This window comes from Girardinichthys multiradiatus, chromosome 21 (assembly GCF_021462225.1).
Source record: "Girardinichthys multiradiatus isolate DD_20200921_A chromosome 21, DD_fGirMul_XY1, whole genome shotgun sequence".
NCBI classification, from domain to species: domain Eukaryota; kingdom Metazoa; phylum Chordata; class Actinopteri; order Cyprinodontiformes; family Goodeidae; genus Girardinichthys; species Girardinichthys multiradiatus.
In genome coordinates, this window is record NC_061813.1 from 40,637,878 (window position 1) to 40,646,919 (window position 9,042).

Genomic DNA, 9,042 nt, shown 5'->3' on the forward strand with positions numbered 1-9,042 from the left:
TTTTCAGTCCCATGGAGGCAGATTTGTGTTTCTCAGAACCGAACTGACAGGGCGGGTAAAAGATTAGATCCTCTCTGACCTTCAGTGTGAACTTGTAGAGAAGTGGATTGACTCGGCTTTTAGTTTTCATTATCTTTAATATTCATTAAAATGTAAGCTTTAGGGAGTCTGTTTAATGTAAAACGGTTTCATTAAAATGGTTCCAGGGCTCCTTCTGACCATGTTTGTCCTCGTCTGCTTTACACTGTGGAGCTGCAGATGCTTCTTCAGTCAGGTCTCGACACAGAGAGACGACGGTGTCCAAAGTGTCCTCACTTACAGCGAATGAATCTCTAATGGGTCCTCACAGAGATAGACAAGAAGGTACATCCACACATACAGCGGTTTGAATGGAAGTCATTAGAAGAAACACATTCATTCACACACAGCGTATAACAACCAGTCAGCACACTGTCACTGAGCTGAGCCGCTACGCTGGCTTAGGTTGGTACAACCACACACACACACTTAGTGAAAAGACAAACGCCGATCTGCCAATCACAGATGCTGCAGCCTGTCGCCGTTCGATGGCTCCGCTCGTCACTCTGGTCGAGTTAAAACTGGGCTCTGACAGTTTGAGGCCAAGCTTACAGTTTGGTCACTGCAAATACACTCTTCAATATTTAATCAGTGTGACTGTTTTAGTATTCTGACGCCTGAGAAAAAGTATCAGTGCAACAGTCCCACATTCAGAGGAAGCCTAGAAAACTTCTCATGTGCTGCAGCTCAGATTCAGTCTGAACTGTTCCAGCAGAATCAGAACCTGCATATTTAACAATATGATAATTAACAGAGGTTAAAGTCTGATCTCATGTTAGTTTTAAATATTCTTCGGCCAGTTTAAGGATTCTCTGAAAGACTGTAATGAATTATGGAAATAATCTTAAGAATGCTGAATTTTCATCTGTGTGATTTTTAGCAATCATTTTTTAAAGATTATTTCCACTTTGCATCGACTGTGCCTGTAATTCCTGTTGGACCCAGTTGGGTCTACAGGAACCTAGATCAAAACAGATAACACTGAGCCCACATCTTTCAGTAGAAGATATGAAAACTCACTTTATATCATTGTTTATCAACGCAGATATGAAACATCCCCAAGATGTCCACAGAGTTCTCCTTAAGTCAGTTGAGATGGTTCGTATATCTGATTAAGAGACCTCCGAGGCTGCTCCCTTTGGAGGAGTTTGGATGAACCCGTGGTGAGAGATCACAGGCAGATCCTGCTTCAAAGACCATAAACTCCTTCTGAACCGTAGCATTCGGGGAACATCCAGGAGGTTCTGTAGATGTCTGAGTTTGTCTCCATGATCTGATCTCAAATAAGTGAGAGGTGATCGATGGACGAATGATACTTTCTTCTTGGTCGTGTTTTACATTGACAGCTGAGGTTGCAGTCCCATTGTAATGTCAATCTTCATCAACTTCTCCTGCTCGACTCGTTGAAGTCATGAGGAAGATGACTAGAGACAGCTGTAGCTGATATGATATTGCCTTGTTCTTGTTAAACATTGATAATGTGGAAACAGTAAAGGATGGATGGATGGATGAATGGATGGATGGATGGATGAATGGATGGATGAATGGATGGATGAATGGATGGATGGATGGATGGTGACTGGATGGATGGATGGATGGATGGATGGATGGTGACTGGATGGATGGATGGATGGATGGATGGATGGATGGATGGTGACTGGATGGATGGATGGATGGATGGATGGATGGATGGATGGATGGTGTTGTGTCAAATGGCAGAACTGCCTAAAACTGATTGTTTAATTATTCTTGATCCATTTTATTTACCTGGTTCAGACAGCAGGGGGCAGAGAGAAGTGTAGACATGCACCGGTGAGTAAGAACCTCAGTTCTAGTAAAGTAAATTTATTAAACTGCTTAGAACTTTGGAGAAGTTCTTTAAATTTAATTTGGGTTTATGGTCAGAGGTGTTTGTAGTGCACAATAGGCTGTGTGTATTTAATAGGCCTGGTGAAATCTGTTGATTTGATGCTGCTGTAAGTTGTTTCTTTGGTTGATTCTAATAGTGATTTTGTTTCAACATATGGGTTAAATGGGTTAAAACATTATTTTGCTGTAGAAAATGTTAATGGGAGATTTAGTCAGCAGATAGTTCAGGTCTTGGTTTCATTGATTGTAATTAATATTTCTTCGTTGAGATTTAATTTAGAACAAATTTTGCTTTGTTTGCTTGCAAGGTTTTCAACCTGCTGATGCTGCTGATAATAAATCTGCTGTTGCATAACTCATCTTGAATTAAAGTAATAAAGGATGATAAGAAGAGTTGAACCCTGTCTACTTCCTTCTCGATCCCCTCAAGTTGGATCAGTATTGGTTTAAAAAGACTTGACGGACGGATGGATATAACACCAGTTTAAATTAAAGTCCATATCACTAGTAAAATGGGTCCAGCCACATGCAGTCTGGTTCAGGAATAAATGAGGCTAAAGAACCAGGGTTATCAGCAGGTTAAAGCTATGCTCAGTGGACCTTCTCTCTGAAGTTCTGATGGTCTTTAATGTCCAGACAGGTTGAAGGTAGAATAACTTTTAGGAGAAGCTGAAGGTCCTGTGAAGCACCTCTGACACTGAAAGCAGCACATTTCCAGCTGTGGCTGACTCAGGTGAGGCTCCACCTGTTGCTCCTCAGCGTTTCTGTTCATCACTGATTATTGATTCATGAGAGCGAGCCAATCAGCTGGATAAACTTATTAAATGGTGGGGGCGCTGTGACTGTTTCTGTGGTTTAATCTGGGTGTGATTACGCTCTCCTGAGGCCCCAGGTGTGTATGCGTCGTCACCATAATATAATGTCTCCTACAGCCTACAGATGTAATGGGATTAGCAGTAATTACAGAGGAAAGATGTTTTCAGAGCTTTAATCACTACAGAAGATGTTGCTGCACCAAACCTGAGCTTTTAATCTCACTGACTTCTGTGTTCTTCAGACTGCGCAGTGCGACACCTTCACACTCGTCTCATCCCAAGTGATATACTCCATCTTCTGCAGCGCCTCCTCTCCCAGGTGGAGCTCCTCCGAGGTTTACCCTCTGCTGCGTCCGCTCTGAATTGATCAGATCATCCAGGGGGACACGCGGTGACCTATTTCAAGAAAGGACTTCATGTACTAAGATTTCATCCAGAGCCACACTCAGTTACATGTAATTTCTCACAGCTGTTTCTGACAGATTTGAATATGTTTAAGGGACTATGAGGATTTTGGGTCTGTTAAGACAAATTCATTTGAAATTGACAGAATGTCAGTGTTTGCATTTCAATGAGATTCAACTGTTTCAAAGTTTAGTGAGTGATGGGAGCCTGATTATCCAGTCCATATGAGTTTTGTGGATCTGAGAAACCTAAAGACAGTGTCTATAGGGAGACTTTAATGGGGGGATGGAGGGATGGACGGAGAGACGGATAGAGGGAGGTATGGACGGATGGCTGGATGGAGGGGGGGATGGACGGATGGATGGATGGATGGATGGACGGAAGGAGGGAGGGAGGGTTGTACGGATGGATGGACGGATGGATGGATGGACGGAAGGAGGGAGGGAGGGTTGTACGGATGGATGGATGGATGGATGGAGGGGACGGATTTAGGGGGTATTGAGTTTTTGTTCTCCGGACAAGCCACCCTTTTCCGGTCGAGAACCATGGCCTCGGACTTGGAGGAGATGATTTTCATCCCAGCCGCTTCACACTCAGCTGCAAACGCCCCAGCGCATGCTGTAGGTCTAGAGGGGGGTGCTAGAGGGGGGCCAGCAGGACCACATCATCCGCAAAAAGAAGAGACGAAATCCTCTGGTCCCCAAACCAGACCCCCTCCGGCCCTTGGCTGCGTCTAGAAATCTTGTCCATAAAAATTATGAACAGGACCGGTGACAAAGGGCAGCCCTGCCGGAGTCCAACATGCACTGGGAACAGGTCCGACTTAGTGCCAGCAATGCGGACCAAACTCCTGCTCCACTTGTACGGAGACCAGATGGCCCCTGGTAAAGGGCCCCCGATTCCATACTCCTGGAGCAATCCCCACAGGGCATCACGAGGGACACAGTCGAATGCTTTCTCTAGGTCCACAAAAGACATGTGGACCGGTTGGGCAAACTCCCATGAACCCTCGAGTACCCTGTAGAGGGTATAGAACTGGTCCAGTGTTCCACGGCCGGGACAAAAACCACACTGCTCCTCCTGAAGCTGGGGTTCGACTATCGGCTGGACTCTACTCTCCAATACCCTGGCGTAGGCCTTACCAGGGAGGCTGAGGAGTGTGATCCCCCTGTAGTTGGAACACACCCTGCGGTCATCCTTCTTATGAAGGGGGATCACCACCCCAATTTGCCAGTCCAGAGGCACTGTCCCCGATCGCCACGCAATGTTGAAGAGGCGTGTCAACCATGACAGCCCTACAACATCCAGAGACTTGAGGTACTCAGGGCGGATCTCATCCAACCCCAAAGCCTTGCCACCGCGGAGCTTTTTAACCACCTCGGTGACTTCAGCTTGGTTGATGAAAGAGTCCAACCCCGAGTCCCCATCCTCTTTTTCCACCAGGGAATGCGTGACAGCAGGTGGCATCAGCTACGGGCGGCAGCATCGACAATAGATGCGGAGAACATGGTCCACTCGGACTCTATGTCTCCAACATCCCTCAGCATCTGGTCAAAGCACTCCCGGAGGTGAGAGTTGAATGCATCCCTGGCCAAGGGCTCCGCCAGACGTTCCCAGCAGACTCTCACTATGCGCTTGGGCCTGCCGAGTCTGTCCGGCTTTCTCCTCCTCCAGCTGATCCAACTCACCAGCAGGTGGTGATCAGTGGACAGCTCAGCCCCTCTCTTCATTCGAGTGTATCCAAAGCGTTTGGCCAAAGGTCTGAAGACATGACAACAAAGTCGTTCATCGACCTCCTGCCTAGGGTGTCCTGGTGCCAAATGCACTGATGACCACCCTTATGCTTAACAATGAAGTTCATTATGGACAATCCGTGACTAGCACAGAAGTCCAATAATGAAACACCACTCTGATTCAGATCGGGGAGGACATTCCTCCCGATCACGCCTCTCCAGGTGTCACTGTCTGAAGTCCCCCAGCAGAATAATGGAGTCCCCAGGAGGGGCACTATCCAGCACCCCCGACAGGGACGCCAAGAAGGCCGGGTACTCCGCACTACCACTCGGCCCGTAGGCCGAAACGACAGTCAGAGACCTGTCCCCAACCCGAAGGCGCAGAGATGCGACCCTCTCATCCACTGGGGTAAACCCCAACATGAGACAGCTGAGCTGGGGGACAACAAGCAAACCCACCCCAGCCCGTCGCCTCTCCCCGTGGGCCTCTCCAGAGTAGAAGAAAGTCCAGCCCCTCTTGAGGAGATGGGTTCCAGAGCCCACACTGTGCGTGGAGGCAAGCCCGACTATTTCTAGTCGATATCTCTTGACCTCCCGCACAAGCTCAGGCTCCTTCCCCCCCAGCGAGGTGACGTTCCACGTCCCTAGAGCCAGCCTAAGCATCCGGGGATCGGGACGCCGAGGTCAACACCTTCGTCCGCCACCCAATCCTCTTTGCACCGGTCCCTCACAGCTCCCCCTGCAGGTGGTGGGCCCACTGGGGGATTGTCTCGCGTCTCTCGTTTGGGCTTGACCCGGCCGGGTTCCGCGAGGAGCAACCCAGCCACCAGGCGCTCTCCGACGAGTCCCAACCCCAGGCCTGGCTCCAGGGTGGGACCCCGGCTCTGCCGTACCGGGCGACATCACGTGCCTCGATTTCGTAGTCGTCATGAGGAGTTCTTGAACCGCTCTTTGTCTGACCCATCACCTAGAGCCTGTTTTCCATGGGAGACCCTAACAGAGGCATTTAGGCCCCAGACAACATAGCCTCTAGGATCATTCAAGCACTCAAACCCCTCCACCACATTAAGGTGGCGGTTCAAGGAGGGTGGCTTGTCTTCTTCAGGTTGGAGGGGAGTTCCTGCCTCAAGTGGAGGAGTTCAAGTATCTCGGGGTCTTGTTCACAAGTGTGGGATGAATGGAGCGGAAGATTGACAGACAGATCGGTGCGGCTGCCGCAGTAATGGGGGCGCTGTGCCGGTCCATTGTGGTGAAGAGAGAGCTGAGCTGAAAATCGAAGCTCTCGATTTACCGGTCAGTCTACGTTCCTACCCTCACCTATGGCCATGAACCTTGGGTCATGACCGAAAGAACGAGATCCCGGATACAAGCGGCTGAAATGAGCTTCCTCCGTAGGGTGGCCGGGCACTCCCTTAGAGATAGGGTGAGGAGCTCGGAGTAGAGCCGCTGCTCCTCCACATCGAGAGGAGCCAGTTGAGGTGGCTCGGGCATCTATACCGGATGCCTCCTGGACGCCTTCCTCGGGAGGTGTTCCAGGCATGTCCCACCGGGAGGAGGCCCAGGACACGGTCCAGGACACGCTGGAGAGACTATGTCTCTCGGCTGGCCTGGGAACGCCTTGGGCTCCCCCCGGAGGAGCTGGAAGAGGTGTCTGGGGAGAGGGACGTCTGGGGGTCTCTGCTGAGTCTGCTGCCCCCGCAACCCGGTCCCGGATAAAGCGGAAGACAACGAGTACGAGTTTTTGTTTTTTTGTTTTCTTCCAGGCGAGACTTAAAACCCAGTTAGAGATAGACTTGAACCATTCCAGATCATTTAAAGGAACGGCAGGACTTACTGGAGGGTTTCTACACTGAACTGTTGAGGGTTCAAGTCCAGCTTCCTCCCCACATGTCGATGCGCCGCTGAGCAAGCCACCTAAGCAACGTTGGATGTGTGTTTGAGTGTAACTGGGTGAATGTGGCTCTCCTGTACAGGGCTTTGAGAGGCTGGGGGAAGTAAAAAGATGGTTCTGGAAGTTTAATGGAATTTACAAGGATTGATCAGTTTTAAAGTGTTGGAAAAATGTATTAATCAAACATTAATCTTCTAATAGAATATTTCAAAATATCAGAGTATTTTTTTCATTTCATGCAAGGTGATAACAGCAGTTTGCTATAAATGTATTATTTGTTTAAAGGTTTGAGAAATGTTCACAATGAGGAGACAGTCAGTCCTTTAAAAATGGACAACTGGAGCTTTTTATGATTTTCAGAATCCATTTGATAAAAAATCTTATAAGGGGACAAAAGACAATATTTTTGTTAATTAATCTTCTGGATTATCTGGAGATGCTCTTTACTTGTTAAAGCAGATTAATTTGTTATAATGAAGATCACTGTTTCTGTTTGGAAACAAGAGGAAGCTTAGAAGTTCAGATGCTGAACCAGAAACTCATCCATGTTTCCAGAGGAGTTTTTTCTTCTTCAGCCCAGAAAATGTGAATTTTTAACATGCTGCCATGTTTCTACTCCGCTGACTTCCACCCTGGCATGTTGGGATTTGTTCTCCTCGTCTTCATGTTCCTGCAGAAATCCTCACCAACTCTTTGGACGACTGGTTCCCTGAATAAACCAAGAGAAATTTAAACTTGCAGCAGTGGGGGGGACATTTTTAACAGAAAGCCCAGTTTCATCTGAGTTATAGTTCTGACATTCCTGAATCCAGTGCCTTGTGGCTGTCAGAATGTGCAGGATGTGCACGGATTCATCTTCACTGTAACCGGTGTTTACCCCATGCTGTAGGCTGGGGGTGCCCAGGGCCAGTCCTCAGAGCTATTATCCTGCAGCTTTTAGATGCATCCCTGCTTCAACGCATCTGAATCCACTAAATTACTTGTTACCAGGCCTCTGCAGAGCTAAACGACTGAATGCTGGTGAGGGAATTGGAGCAGGGATGCATCTAAATGTTGGAGGATAGTAGTTCTGAGGACTGGACCTGTGCACCCCTGCTGTACAGTGTGAAGGATGCTAGACTGTATGAGTTCCTGCTGCAGAAGAAATGCTTCCCCAACATAAGACATAAACCTCAGTCCAAAACCAACACAGGGTCCGCCTCACAGGGGAGTTTGTTTCGATCCAAACTGAAAGAATCTACAGTTTTTATGTTGCCACTGTAAGCCATAGCAAATCCATTCAATATTCTGATCCCGCGACCCATCCAAACACACACAGCTCATTTGTCTCTTCAGCTTCAGGACCTTTCTGGACCTTCCTGTCTCTCGCCAACATTGTAAGGCCAGCTCCTCCCTCTTAAAGATTAAATCCTGCTAATCAGAGTCTGTTGTTCTCCACAGGTGCTGCTGTGATTCTGTGCCTGTCGTCTTTCAATGATTCAGCTGCTCCCAGGTTCTCCTAGGGAACAAACTGCCGTTTGGAGTAAATGGTCTCCTGGTGCAGGAGCTGCAAGTGGGGCTACCTGTCCACAGGACAACTATTAGTTGTGCACTCAACAAATCATGTATAAGAAGGTGAGACCAAACTGAACTTCTCAGCCTACATGCAAAACACTGCAGATCATTCTAAACACAGAGTAATATGGTGGTGGCAGCATCATGGTGTGGGGAAAGGGAAGCAGCAGGGAAAGGGAAGCGCGTGAGAGTTTATGGGATAATGGATGGAGCTAAATCCAGGACAATCCTGGAAAAAAACCTGTTAGAGGCTGCGAAGACATGAGACTGAGGTGGAGGTTCACCTTCCAGCAGGAGAACCACCCTGAACATCCAGCCAGAGATACAATGGATGGTTAAGACCAAAGCAGATGGGTTAGAATTGTCTAGTCAAAGTCCATCCCTAAATCCAACTGAGAATCAGTGGGTCTAGTATCCAATTCCATAAACTGCGATGGTCTCTGATTCATCTAGGAGGTACCCACTGTCTGTCAGATGCTCTGGCAACTGTCTGTCTGCCTGTTAATGCCCTCTGGTGGCCATTCTGGGTAGTGCCAGCTTCTTCTAAGCTGACTAATTTCTATACACAGGACCATTCTGCATATGGACAATATTCCAACCAAATCTGACTCTTCTTTCAGAGCATGTAACTCACCTTCTCAGGATATTGATTATATTGTTGAATTGGGAAACGTCTGATGAGCTTAACTCGGATGAC